Below are 16058 nucleotides of genomic sequence, written 5' to 3'. Positions count from 1 at the left end.
GTTGGAAACACGTACATAAAAAATATTTCCCAAGCCCAGTATTCATTTATGAAGTTTAACTTTCACAAACAAGACAAGAATATTAAACCATCTAAATTAGGACCTACATTGTAAATGTTTTAAACTTTAAATCAGCGTAACTTTTTAAAGAGTGAACCTTTAGAGGTCGGATTTGCGTCACTGTACTCTACTAATAGTGACCTTTAATTTGATGTACCAATATTTTCATTTGAGGTTTCCTTCCGACTCCTTGCGGGGCATCCCCGTGATATGGTAGTTACTTCAAAAATTATGAAATATATATATAAAATAAAATAAAATATATATATAAAAATATTTAGGGATGCAGTAATGATCACCAAGTTTTATTGATTCACCTGTAATCGTTCGGGAATTATGAAGCCCGCGCGGGACTTTATTAACACCCTGTATATCTCTGTACTGTTGTTATAACGTTTACTAACATTTAAAGGTGAAGCTAAGGAATCTTCAATTTACGCGCCATATACAGAATACTATATAAGTGAAATATCTATATTGTTGTAATCTTTGAAGTAAAACATCCCCGAGGACCAATGTCCAGTTGTTCTTTGTTTGAAGGTTATTTTTGACGATGGAAGGATTGTGAAGGAAACAGGATTTTTCCGGACATTTGCCATCGTTAAGTGAAACAAGAAAACAGTAACACTACGTTTCGAGATCTGCAATCTTATCTCTTCTTCAGGTAAAGAACTAACCTAATACATAATTACAAACTAGGTTAAAATAAACAAATCTTACTAAAGCGTTGTGGCACGCCTAAGTCAGGAATCACAACCTACATGTTGTATGTCAACTTCACTAACACTAAAGACATGCACTTAATACAAAACTATACAAAACACTAATCATTAAAACGTAGTGTTACTGTTTTCTTGTTTCACTTAACGATGGCAAATGTCCGGAAAAATCCTGTTTCGTCCAGTTGTTGTTGTCTTGTTCGGTTGAAAAGAACAAGTACCCCCAGATCAGTAACACACGACAGTTCGGCCGTCTTTAACTCTGGTCCACCGGGACTTGTGGTATTGGTTCGTTTGTTAGGCAATTGTATAAACGGTACCGGATAGTTGACACACATTTTCTCACGCGACTAGCTCGACAGCTCTTCTACCACCGTATCACTCATTTCTCTTCGGCCCTCATTTTGTTTCTGTTTGTGTTCATTTTATTAAACCGAGACAACATGCCTCCTCTCCTCTCCAAACTAAAGATAGAAAAATCCGTTTACAATAAGTAATTATACTATTTTTTTTTAATTGTTATTCACTCAATATTTTTATTTGTTTTCTACTTTCTCTGCAATATTGCTAATTTTCAGAATTCTTAAGTCCATAAGTTATTCTGCTTCAGATAACTTCTTCAAATTAAAACATTTATAAAATTAATCTACAAACTGGTCAAGAAAATAGTGTAATCCTAAAATTTCAACTCGAGTCTACGCACAGGCCATTAAGGCTCATGTAGGCTCTTTTCCCATATTATTTTTAATTATACAGAAATTATGTAGCAAATTAACTAAATCATAAACGCTGTTTTCACTAGGTATGTGTGTATGTGTGTATATGTGTATGTGTATGTATGTATGTATGTATGCATGCATGTATGTATGTATGTATGTATATATGTATATATGTGTGTATCTATGTATTATATATATATGCATGTATATATTTTTCCTTAATTTTAATTTTTTATATAAGGCTTTTTAATATTATTTAGCGTTAAATTATTTAATGTTAAATATTTTGAATTGTGTTACTTGAATATGTTTATATATTTTATTACCATCAGATATTCAAATGCTACATTTGGTATCTTTTTTAATATAAAATATTTACTTCTGTTTTTCAGATTTTTGTGTAAATAAATGTGATTTGATTTGATCTGAAACATTTTGCGTTGGAACTATTGAGAGCGGCAGTGCACGCAATTACACATCCACATAGTGGCTGAGAAAATAAAAGCCCGGAGTATTAGCATAACCAGCTGCAGCTGAAGTAGCTTCGCCCGGTATCGAAAACCACACTCACCAGTGTGGGGGGGGGGGGACTGTCCACGCGGTAACTGCAACTGTGGCGTAGAAAGCCGTGTCGTCAATCATCAAACAATGTTTCGTTACCATGACAACCCACGCGGCGCTCGCCAACAATGGTGCTTAATTAGGCGCGTGTGTTACTAAACCTTTACAGGGAAATTTATGGAGAATACAAGAAGCATTGTGGCTAGTGATGTTTCGGGACAGATACTTCCGTTCCGGACTTATACATACATGATTGTTGTGTAAGAAATTATTGGCTGCTGATTCCAAACGGCTTGGCCGATTTCAATTTTTTACCAGCAATACAACATTTTTCTGACCTTCAATTTAAGGTGTCACAAGGTATTTATTAGTTGCCATTTCAAAATTTTGGCTTTAGGTACTGGGGGGCATGGGGGTGGGCATCCCCATTTTGTAAAAAAATGTAATCCTCAATTAGTACTGTACACTCCCTTTTACAGATCTTTGATACTTAGGCTATAAGTCTTTTAATACGAGTTTGATGTTTTCAAATGATCACCCTGTATATATACTAACACTCCCATCTAAACGAGAAGCTGGTTATGATAGTCAGATTTTTTTTAATTCATAAAGAAGAGAAGAAAATTATTAAAACCTTGCTTTGGAAAACCTCTCTGTTCTCTAGGTGATTGAGCTTACGATTTTGGAATTATAAGCCCCTGCAGAAGAGTGGCCACATTTTGGGCGTTAATGGTGAAAATGGCCTCGTCCCCCATTTTCGTTTTTTAAATTCATTTTCTCCTCTATGAATTTTCAAAATATTATTCAACAACTGTCACAATCCCATAATGTCAAATGTCAAACGTTCACCCTCAGAAAATCCCGAACAAACATATTTTATCATTTTATTTATACCCCATTTCACGCATACAATCCCTGAGTAAAACTTTCATGTTATTAACTGTATTATACCCTTTGGACGTAGTTACAAAAGTACTATTTTCCAACTTTGGGAGGTTTTAATTTCCAGTGGGCGAATATAAAAAATCTGAGTTTTGTACGAAGTCTTATCCCTATAATTAGCTTGCACCATGCATGCAATTTTGGAATGAATGATGTATTATATTTGGTGACAAAACTATTGCATAATTGTAATCTCCATAGATTTGTTAAAAAAGTGTTTTGTAAGCTGAAAGGCTCCACAATGATAACAATAAAAAATTAAGAAATAAAGGAATATTGCATTTCTTTACTAGCCTATTGCGGTCAGAGTTTGCATTTACGTGATAGGCGAAGCCGAGCTTGGAAACTGTTATCAAGCCCCGTAATTAAAACTTTCGAGACGAGCATTGATCGATACTTTTCATCACGATTCAAAATTTTGATTTTCATTTAAGATTTAATATTCTTACAGTGCAAGTAATTGGAAGTATTTATTAGCTATTCGATGTTAATGTAACCTCTATAACGACTTAAAACATTTAGTCACTATATACGTTCTCGGTGCATTTCAAAGTCAGTTTACAGTCTGTGCAAGTGTACTACCGCTGTTGTCAATTACTGCAATGAAGTTGACGAATTCTGCGGTTGTCAGAGAAGAATGTTGTGGTTTCATTTTCTGAAACGCTGAACTGCTCAAGTGTAAGGTCAATGGCCATTGGTGTGAAGTGATGACGCCTCCTTTACCGCAGAGGCAATGTGTTCCATTACGTCACAATATTGCAGATAGCTTAATGTGCTTTGTGGTAATGTCTCAATATTATGCCGTATAACGTTCGTAACAGTATTCATCAGGTTTAAAATGGCGTATAACACTTGGTACAGTTATGTTCAGCTAGTCCAGTAAGGAAATTCCTTTAAAAATATTCAAATATTTCGATTACACTGCAGTAAGACAATCAGTGTGTAATATTATTTTCCTCTCCTATTACAAAGTGTAAACCAGACCATGTGTCGCGTAACAATTTTCCCAAACATTCGGGGTTATGGGTACTATCTTGACGTAGATACCATCTCAAACTTCCCGATAGCGCAGTGTAGCGGGTACAACGGTTATCGCAAGATAACCAGATCAAGCAACGTCGAGTGTGGTTGCTGCTTGGATGGGTGACCGCTGAGCGACCCTGTCCTTGCAAGCAGCCCGCCTGCCCGGCCGTTGGTGGTGGTTCAGAAGTCACCTTAAAGCTGTTAGTCCCCAGCTTAATGTTAGAGAGAGCTTAGCCCTAACACCGCCTGATTACATAAGATATCTTTAATTTACTTTTTCGCAGTTTAATATGTAATTCAGGAACTCCTATTGTAGAACGAATTGAGACAGATAAATAAATAGCTGAGCATTGTTGGACAGCTGAGCGTATGTTGGCAGTTCTTGCGATTGCAATCTTTTGTAATGTTGTGTTGTGTTTTTTAAGTTGTATTGAATAAATGTCGTTACCATTGATATTCTGGTTTATTGGAGTCTTTAGTTTAGGTACGACGATAATCTCAACGACATGCACATATGGTATATTCATTGCCCAAAACATTGCCTTGATCTAATTACTAACCCCCCAAAGCACTAAATGATACCTATAATCATGGCAGGAAGCCGGCTATCTCCTAGACTCCTTCTTGAGTGCACTGTGGTCATACGAGGAAAATCCTGAAGGGACATCGAGTTTGCCCATTTACGAATAAAATGTAATCACAACTTTTAATCACAGCATTGAACTCATAAACGATTTGGACTTTCTTTTGCACACGCAATAGAGCTGAAATTGTAAATCATAAATTTGTTGTTCTTCTAACCACCAGAGGATTTATCATGTTATCAGAACCAGCAGTTGAATAGTGGGGAGAAGGGGAATGTTTAGGGTGGGAGGGGAAGGAGGGGGTAGTGGTTATCTGACAGCCAACCTTCAATTATCAGATATGATCTCCACTGCTGCGCCTGCTGCTGATGTATAGGCAACTATACACACAGCCTCTGGCCTGTCATAGCCGAGATAATCAACCGTTATCATAATTAATCGAATGCAGGGATGTTGTTTTATTATTAACGCATTACTGTTTTTAATTTATTACCTGAACACTTTTGAAGTAGGTACACAATTTATGAAAAACAGAAAACTCAATGGTTGATTATTCTCTGAAAGAAAATTTTAAAGTACTTAATAGAATATAATATTATATTATGTATACGTGTTATTAGTGTTGTTAAATGAGGAACAAACAGTTTTGTTTTTGACTATAACACAAATTTGTTGTGTACTGTATTACGTAAGGAAACGACTGATCTTGTTAGATCAGCAATTACATAAACCCAATGGACTAATGTGCCATCTCTTTGAATAAATTGGGAACTTCTGTTTAGAACAACATTGTAGATGTCATAATTTTGAAGAAAATGTAATGTGAATTTAAGATATTTGAATATTAAACCCAAAGTGTGAAGCAGTCTGCTTAAAATATTAGTTATGTAAACATATAGCATATTGAGAAATAATACCTGATGCATACAAAAAATACAAACCTATTAAAAAACCCACTAATTTATTTATTTAAGGATTCACAAGCATATTGCCCTGCAAACACATTTACATGAATATGAAATTATCGTTTGTTTATAAGCAAGAGTACAATAAAAGCAGCTTTTAACATATTTGTATATTATTTATATTTCAAACAATATATTTTTTATAATAATAATAATAAATCGTTATCGTCGTCCATAGTACTTTTACAGCTTCAGATGTGGTCAATATTTAAAGTCAGATTAATATATCATGTAAAATTACGTTTTATCAAAAACTCATCGACAGTATAAAAAAACATTTTTGATCAAGGATTTTTAAATGATTTAATTAATATACAGCTCTTAATCGTGTCCGGAAGACTATTAAAATTGGACCGAGGAAAGCAATGGACTTCCTAAACATGTTGGTGTTATAACTTGGCGTAATGTCTGGTTGTCTTGTATCCTTATGTGTGGTTGGATACTGGTGTTGATGATCTGGAAAATTATGACAGTGATGGTAAAGTTAAAATGCGTTCTCTGTGAAACACCTCCTGACAGAATACTTATGACACTGGACAGACTCTTTAGGGGGCGTTGTGTCGCATCGCCAGAAACTTAATATCACACAAAAATTAGAACAGATTTGAAAAATCTGAACTTGTCCTTGGAGGTATAATGATTGTATACCTATATATCCAACCCTATTTCGACAGACCCTATAAACCACGACAAAGCTCCCAGTGCTACTGCCGCGGGCTGTGGTGCAACACGATTATTGTGGCACGGTGATCTCTCATGTGAGATAGAGATGCTTGATTGTTTCTGTGATAAATTAGAAAGCAAGTTAGAACAGTTCTGCGGACAGGTACAATAGAGTGCGCAATGTCCCGAGGCTCCTACTGTGTGAGTGTCGCACCCACTGGGCGGCGTGGCGCGGCTCAGCGGCGGATTGAGTAACTAATCCCAGGATCACCTTCGGGCTCTGACCAAATTGCCAACCCCAGTTCGAACTTACAAGCCGTGCCGCGGCTAAACCGGTCACATCCGAGAAAATGTTTGGTAACAAAATTCTGCCTACGAATACGTATTTCCAGTTATCGCGTCTCTTTTATCTTGAAAAGATAATTTGCAACGCTTCTGAGAAATGTATAATACCAGGTGGTTCATTTACGTCACATAATACGCAAAACAATTGGATTATCCTCTGGCACCCTCCCTTTGATTTAAATTGTGACTCTTGCTTTCTAAATTTGATTTTAATTTAGATGTATACGTTAATTCAAACTACTCTACATCAACTACAGGCGTAATCAATTTCAGGCATGTTACCTGAAACGCCTGACATACAAAATATGATGGTACACTTTACGAAATTTGAGTAAGAAGAACACACACACACACACACACACACACACACACACACACACACACACACACACACACAGTCTGAGACAACAATACCATCACACATTACATATAAAGCATTTATTTATGAGATCTAACTTATATACAAAATTATTATTTGAAGTAAAAGGTGGTTGTACTATGATTTAATATTTTAGAATATAAAGAAAGGTACAAAACTTTTTCATACTTAAAAGTCAAAAACAAAGATACCATTTAAGCAAACTTCAAAGAGTATTTCGGATTTACTGAAATATATATTTGCGTATAATGTAGTTAAACCTTTGCACTCGAATGGCCACTATAGTGGACATACTCCATTCTGATTGCATTGTAATTTTTTTATTGATGTAGTAACCTCTCAGGTTAATATCCAGTTTAGTGGTCACTCATTGGGTTTCTGCATGCCCGGCACCGTAACCATTTCAACCGTAAACTTCGTAAGCTCGTCAGCTGTTTTGGGGCATGTCACTTGAACGCTCTATAACACATTGCAGCATTAAACAAAGATAATAATATTTATTATGTACCATAGTGGCCATTCGACTTATGAGGACAAGACTGCAAAACACAGTCCAGTGGCGGAGATAGGCCTTGGCTAATGCAATGACGATATTACCGTAGAGAACAACCTTTACATTTATTCCAGAGTGCAACTATTCAAAATGTATTTTTGTAAATATGACACATCATGGTGTAATGTGGTCCAATCAACGAAATTACTCACACATTTGAAAGAGAATTTGTATTTCTAGATAAAATTCGTACTCTAATGGCCAAATGACTCTAGAGAAAAATCTTTAAATTTAGTTCAGAGTGCAAACATTCACATTGTTTTTTTTATAAATACCAAACATAATGGAGTAATGTGGCCTAACCAACGATATTTCCCACAAATTTGAAAAGTTGTATTTCAAGATAAAGTTCGTAAATCCTATTCAGTTTTACGACTGTGTGAATCCAGTGCTAAAACCCCACACAGCACTAATATTATTCAAGGTACTCTACAAAATATAACTTAGACTGTAGCTATTGTTGTGGAAACCCATTAAACGCCCCATACAAGAGTCAAAACCGCGGTCCTGGACGAGTTTGGCTGAGATAATCCAACAATAGCGGAGATACCGTCAACCGCCAGCAAGCCATTCCTTACGATATTACTGCCCACTTACTCCTTCACACCCGGGAGCACACATGAGCCATAACGTGGTGTTCTTTATATATATCGTCATAAATCTGTAATTCCAGACGACACATAAGTCTCTTAGAACACTTTTCCTTGTTGGGATAAATAAGTCCTTAATCTTTGCTGGAGGATTCGGGACAAAAAGAGATTCATGGTCAGATCACATTTTTGTCAGACGAATTCAATTAAGCAGTTCGAAATGGCTGACTGCTTTTGGTTTCTATTGGAGCATACAATCGCGTTTGATTAGAGGATGCTTGAGGAAATGTATAGAAGATTAGGGAGCCTGTATTAAAATACAGGAGATATTGTTTCTCCTTCAGCGAGATCCTTTCTTTTAGAGTCCACTGCAAAGACTCAATATTTTGTCTTTCTTAGTGAGTTCCTGTTCATATTCTAATGAAAAAAGGGGAATTTGAATAAGAATGTCTTATCCCAAGGACAATGAAAATCCATGCGTTTCATTAATGTTGGTAACTAGGGCCAGTAAATACAATTTGCTAGTGTTGTGCTGACCTAACCGTTCATAGGATATCTGTTCAAACTGTCCAGTGGATAGCGCTGTGAAACTTCTGTGTTTCATCTTTCCTGTGAGATTTCCTTTACAAACTAATAGATGGAACTATTAATACAGTTTGTGAATGTTGAGTTAAACTCCAGTTCACCTTCCTTTTTGTGAACAATCTGGGATCTGACACTGTTACAGACTTGACTCTGGACTCTGGAGTCATGTTCGTATGAAGAGATCCAAAAAATAAGAAGCTCAAAATAACATACAATGTTTTGGGTCTCTAAGCACGATGGGGCTATCGAGTTTTCTACACATTCTTTTGGGATCCCTTTAGACGAACATGATTCCAAATTTCAAAAGTCAAGTCTGTTACAGCGGCAGATCCCAGATGCAGCACTAAGAAAATGAACTCAACATTCACACTGAATCAACCCTTTCCACCATAGCTAATTTGCGTGTAATGTAGTTCATTTATAAAGCTTTCCAGTCCACATTCACTCTGTTTTCCTGACGATATCATTTAGTGGACGTTGATACTTTGGTTGTGGAAATATAAAGCTGTATTGAACTGCTAACGCAGAGCACATCTACAAACCCTCTAATAGTTCCTTAAGCCTTAAGAATAGCTAAGGAACGATACAAGAGACTAACATCCAATTCTCCTCGGAACACTATCCAACCCTCTTCGGCTCAAATATTCAACTGACAATGCCAGGTAAAGACTTGAACGCCGCGCTAGACTGAAGCCCAAGTCCCGGGCGACTCAAGTTCACACCCCATTAGTTGACAATCGCGGCCCGGAAGCTCATTAGACGAGTTGATTGTTCAATTTGATGTGGACAGTGGATGCCTGGGGCACGGGATCGAGGAATGCGACCATGATGGACAGTTGAGAGCTATCAGCTCGACACTGCCTCGGCAGGGAGGTCCTTGATTAGATCCAGAGGTATCTAACTAATCCTTCAGTGAGAGAGAGTCTAAACTTGCATACACACAAATACGAATATGTTTTAAATACGATTCGATAGTATAGCAGCTAATCAGTGATGTTATTACTTTGTTAAAACCAACTCGGCTGGAATTAAAAAACTAAATTTCGGAAGCAGTATACAAGTCCAAACTAAGCAAACTTTTAAAGATAGATACTGTTGCTCCAATTCAAGCAAAATATTTATTTATATATTAGGATGTATAAGTGGTTTGATAAAGCTCGAATTTTAAATAAATAAACAGTATTGGTTATTTACAGTATAATAGACAGCATGAATTCATATGCTACAGAAAATAATACACGTTACGTATTTTTTTTATTTGAATATTGGAAACAGAATCTTTTGTACTTATCAAAAAACTATTATGTTGTACATTTTACTTGTGCTATTTTGTACAGTTAGAATAAAGAAAAACTTTTCATTAACATTGTTGAAATTTGTATGAATATCATGAATCTTTAGTGAAAAATATGTTTTCTCATCTAAAAACAAAAAACCAAAGTGACCCCATCATCAAACCCAATGACAATAAAAACTCCAAACCATGAGTGGGTAGAGTTTTTCAAACCGTATAACTTTTATTTAAAACCTCTTAAGTTCGTTCCAGAGTGAATATTTCAATTGGAATTCCTAGTTATTGTTTTCAAGTATTTCAGACCCCACGGCGCCGTCTCTCTACTACCTGCTCTGGGACCGTACACTCTACATCGAGTATTCCTGGCAGTTAATAAGAACGTTTAAAAACAGGCGGTAAAAGCACAATTTGATTTTGACCGGTTCAAGAAATTTGTTTGGTTGCTATTGTGGAAACTCAAAACACTATATTGTATATTTTATTTTAGAATTTGGAAAGAAATGCCAACAGCAATTACATTTTAGACAGTTTTGATAAATTTAAACTACTAGACATTGTAAGAACAACTGAATCATGAAGTAATCGATGATGTGACGTAAAAACACGCTTTATTCATTAAATATGCACTGTTATATAGAGGGTTTTATCGTTTAACCCTATCAAATAAGGTATTCTCAGAGCGGATATTCTAAACACAGCAGTGCATTTACATTAGTCTAATGAAGAATATCCAGAAAAGATGCAGAAACCAAACCGACGTGGTCCAAAGTGTTTGTTTCCTAACTCTCAACTAAAGGCAGTAAAATAATCCTAATTTTTAATTCCTAAAATTATACTTTATAAATGTTTTTGAACGGGCTCAAAACTTTGTATTTTTAACTATTAAGCTATAGTTACGAAACCATAATCTCAAATTTTATTTTCTGTAAGAAGTAATATATTGCACTGGATATGTATTTTTAAATACATTAGTTTAAGCAAAAGTTCAAAAGAATGGAGTGCGTACAAAACTGTAATTCATTATGGTAGCATGGACAAATTTATTAGTTTGCCTAATTTCAACTCAATTCCTGAAGCACTGAAAGCAATAAATATGTTATTGTTGTGTAAGCATCTAAGGTGGCCTGTTTACCGGAGACCCAGGCGAGGCTGTAGGCCAATAATAAGAACACCTCGGCGGACATAGACTCCACAAGTTACAGCCGTGACTGACATATCACACAGTTTATGTGTCACAGTGTGGCCAGCACTCTAGTAGGTAGAGTGCAGGTCGGCAGCTCGCTATGGCGACACCATACTGAAGTGCCAATAGCCGGTCTGGCCTAGCATCTGGAACTTACCTGTATAAGATGATATCACAACACAACAGGTCCCTACAGGATTCAACATCAGCGCAAGATTTGAGGATTTCATGCTGAACGGAACAACACAAAGTTTGCAATAAATTGTATTTCTAGTAGTAGTTTCGATAGAAAAAGTTCCAAATGCATTCTGAAATCATTATGTAATATTCAAAGAATAGATTTGATGATGATAATAATAATTAAACTGATTCGTAAAAATTCGTTTATTGGGGGGAATCCCTCTCAAATTTTATAAGAATTTTACGTAGCGTAATTTTCTTTTTCATGGCTTGGTATCTGTACCGTGAAGCCACTCGTACTTTGCCTTCAAAGTTTAGTTAGTAGCTATACTTTAACTTTTAATTCCAGAAATAGTTCGTAAAGAACACTGTTGGTTTCAGACCATTTAAATTTATGTATATCTTATATTAGTAATTTAAAATCTTTATTTGTGCGTCTGTTGTTCTAAGGTATTCTCAGAGCGGGAATTCCAGTGCATTTACATTAGTCTAATGAAGAATATCCAGAACATGTGTAGAAACCAAACCGACGTGGTCACAAGTATTTGTTTCCTAACTCTCAACTAAAAGCAGAAAAATAACCCTAATTCTTAATCCCTAAAATTCGACTTTATAAAGGTGTTGCACTGGCTGAAACTTTCGTATTTTTAACTATAGTCACAAACAATAATCTAAGATTTTATTTACTAAGAGCAGTAATGTATTTGACTGAATATTTGTTTTTAAATACACTAGCTGTTTCCCGCGGCTTCGCACGCGTCTCTTAAGCTTTGCCCGTATATTTCTTTGCCTTCAAATAGTGTTTGGATATTTTAATATACGTAACTACTGTGTTGTAATTGCAGTTTATAATGTGCAGGCGCTTTGATAACTTTTATATCTTGCAGTACAGCCTGGTGGTTAGTTACATCAATGGGCATTGCGTATAAACCTTCTACATAGAAAAATACAAATTTTCATAGTGATCGGTCCAATAGTTTCTGAGTCTATAAAGGACAAACACACAAACATTCATTTTTATATATTATGATTGCAGAAACAGTTTTAAACGAAATTTGTCGTGTCTCTTAAGCTTACTCTATGCTTTAAAACTATAAGTGTAAAGAAATTTATATATAAATATATTTTTTGTCGCATTATATATGTTTACAAAGAACAGCTGATTAAAAATTTGAAAAGACTCTTTCACTTAATAACATATGTTTGCTGCAATGCATTTCTTACGGGTATTTCTGTAACCAGTGGGGCGGAATCCTGAATCGGGAAAGGGATAAAAAGTATCCTGTAACCTTCTACAGATCAAGACGAACAAATTTAAAAAAAAATTAGGCGAATCCGTCCAGCCGTTTGTGAGTGATGCTGTTACACACGAACAGTTTCATTTTTATATATATATAGATTAATTCAATCAAAATTTCAAAAGACACTAAAATAACTTGCGTCTGTTAGAAATTTCAAGTTGTGTTACGAGAGGACCGTTTGAAGAAGGTTTGGTAAATGTGGCGGAGTTGCTAATTCCCCCCCCCCCCAAATGTTCAAACATATTTTACTTGTAGTCGGTGATGGAGGGTTTTCTTGTCGTTGGTCTTGTTGGGCGGTCTCGCGCCGTGACATCTCTGTACTCTTGTCAGCCACCTGGCCGGCTCTCATCACGGTATCATATGATCTCCGGTGTTGGGCCACACCGCTGTCGCCGCTTCGGCTCCTTTCCACTCCGCCAACCTCTATCTTGATCCCGTGCAATGATTCGCGACACTTGACTTCATCAGCCGACCATCCGCCAGCCGGAGGACTTCTTGCAACTTGACGGTACTCGGAACTGACAATGGATGGTTAAATCTATTATCAACAGGCCATTTGAAGTAATTGCAGATTATCGGTATTCAAATGTGGTGTTCCGTAGTCAGGCAACATTGAGTTGTAAAGGTGTCAATGTCCGGATAAAGAGAATCCTTGCAAATTCTTGGTTAAGAGATAATTGCCTCCATCGATCGGTCAGCCTTCGAGTTGGAGACTTCTTCCAACTTCTCAGCACTGGACACATAAATCTCAGAAGTGTATTTGAATCTCAGAAGATAATTGCCTCTATCGATCGGTCAACCACCTAGCAGGGGACTTCTTGCAGCAATTCGGCACTCGACACGTAAAGTGCAAAAGTTCATTTGAAGCTCAGATGATAATTGCCTCTATCGATCGGTCAACCGCCGAGCTGGAGACTTCTTGCAGCTTCTCGGCACTCGAAACGTAAAGCGCAAAGTTCATTTGAGGTCAGAAGCTAAATTGCCTCCACCGATTGGTCAACCACCAAACTGAGGACTTCTTGTAGTTTTTCGGTACTCGAAACGGGCAACTCCGCAATCTAGGACTTTTGTTCTGTATTTTTTAGAACTAGTCAACTATCACGTACTCGATTAAAAATGACAAAAAAGATGGCCAGAGAGCCTCTTGTTGTTTCGGATTCTCTGCACGAAGAACTTTCTTACCAACCGATATCTGGCATCTTGGCAAGCAAATAATGATTCGAACAAACCATAAAGATGGACCTGAACTCTGTTGCTTAAATCACAAGAAATGCTAAGGACGATTAATGATAACACTTCGTGAATAATCGTAGCGTTTCTGAACATCCAATATAACGAAAGGGAATCCAAGGAAGAATTAGTTCCTACTTTACAACAGCTGCGAGTCTCTGAGACGGCCTTCAGATAGCAGCTGAACGACGGCATGCACTCACAACTTGAGTAACCAGGGAATGTGACAAGGAGTAGATGCCCATCTGGCTCTGTCAGCATCTCTGAGAGAAGCCGCCACAACCTGTAATCCGCTATGAAGTCATCTGACCTTCGCTTCACCTGGTGTCGACTTCGTCGCCTCGCGGTCCTCGAAACGTCTGGATGGCAATCCATCTATGTCTTCCCCTGGAGTGATTAGCACATTAAATGTGAGAATATTGTAGGCAGGTTTCTAAATTGAAAGGTTAGGATATAGTAACTGTCGGCGTTCAACACTAATAAAAATACCATTATCGTGTTCGAACATTATGCGAGCACTCATGCCAAAGTAGAAACCATTGTAGTTTGAATAGAAATAGACGTTTACTACGATTTATTGTCATATATTCCAGAACTTACAGCGCGCGCGCGCTTTTAAGTGCCCATAAAGTTAACATAAGAAGTTACATTAGATAACCCAAATGGAAATTCCTGTTCTCGACCTTGAGAACTAAAACTAACTGAATGAAACCCAATAAAGTTACATTATAGACACAATCAAAATCAGGAATTTCATTAGCTCTTTATACAGTATCTTTGTTTCCAATATAGTGCCAGCTCTGAATAATCATTTAGGTTTCGTAATATTTAGCATTGTTTAAATATGGTATGCCTTTGTGAAAATTATTTTAAACGCTATTTTCAAGATAAAGTTAGTTTTAAAATTGATTGATTGAGACCGATAAGCTGAGTTTTGTCTGTTATCGTAGCAAGAGCGATGAATTGAGTTTCGTCTGTTACCGGAGCAAGACCGATAAATTGAGTTTTCTCTGTTATCTGAGCAAGACCGATAAATTGAGTTTTCTCTGTTATCGGAGCAAGACCGATAAAGTGAGTTTCGTCTGTTATCGGAGCAAGACCGATAAAGTGAGTTTCGTCTGTTATCGGAGCAAGACCGATAAAGTGAGTTTTGTCTGTTATCGGAGCAATACCGATAAAGTGAGTTTCGTCTGTTATCGGAGCAAGACCGATAAAGTGAGTTTCGTCTGTTATCGGAGCAAGACCGATAAAGTGAGTTTCGTCTGTTATCGGAGCAAGACCGATAAAGTGAGTTTCGTCTGTTATCGGAGCAAGACCGATGAATTGAGTTTTCTCTGTTATCGGAGCAAGACCGATAAAGTGAGTTTCGTCTGTTATCGGAGCAAGACCGATAAAGTGAGTTTTCGTCTGTTATCGGAGCAAGACCGATAAAGTGAGTTTCGTCTGTTATCGGAGCAAGACCGATAAAGTGAGTTTTGTCTGTTATCGGAGCAAGACCGATGAATTGAGTTTTGCCTGTTATCGGAGCAAGAGCAATAAATCACTCCGGTACGTCAAGGTTGGGTGAGGGGGGGTATGCGAGCCCTTACCCAGAGGTACAGGAAGACAGCGGGCGCTGGCTCTGTAAATAGCCAGGCTACGTGAGCCACATACTGAGCCACAGCTGTTTATTGCTACCTTCATCTCGTCGACACTACTTATTCCGCTGCCACCTTGATCTGGTCGCCACTTATTCTCCCGACTGAAACATTCCCGTGTCGACAATGCACTTTCAATTGTGTACGTTCATCGGTCCTGGCCACATAAACAAGTCCAAACTCGAAAGGTCTGCAGTTACAACTCTGGTGGGTTTCCTCCTGCTCGTAACAGCATAACAAAAACAACACAAAAACCATGCTGAAAATAATCTGGTAAATTAATACACGATGCCTAAATTCTACGAGGACATCGCTAGAAACAATACAGTACGTAGTTGATAGATAATGTGTTCTAGGCTGTCCTTTCCTTACTGCATCTTGGTGAAAATGATGTTTTGGTAAAATCTCAAGATGAAAGACTTTAGATATAAAAATGTTCCTATGTTAGAGTGGTAACAATTTAAACATGGCGAATTTTGGTTTCTTGGCAAATGAGTATAAAGACGTAAAATCTAGGTACAAAATCTTAGCTACAAAATTCATTC

At 37.0% G+C, this 16058-nt stretch overlaps 1 protein-coding gene across 2 annotated transcripts in view; it reads left to right on the top strand.

The window, feature by feature from the left end:
• LOC124357831 (protein inscuteable homolog) overlaps positions 1-16058 on the top strand; it is an 85843-nt gene that overhangs the window by 51470 nt on the left and 18315 nt on the right. The window lies entirely within an intron of this gene.

The sequence above is a fragment of the Homalodisca vitripennis genome, chromosome 3, assembly GCF_021130785.1.
Source record: "Homalodisca vitripennis isolate AUS2020 chromosome 3, UT_GWSS_2.1, whole genome shotgun sequence".
In the NCBI taxonomy this organism is placed as follows: Eukaryota; Metazoa; Arthropoda; class Insecta; order Hemiptera; family Cicadellidae; genus Homalodisca; species Homalodisca vitripennis.
The sequence above is the reverse complement of the archived record's forward strand: the minus strand, read 5'-3'. Positions and strand labels throughout refer to the sequence as shown.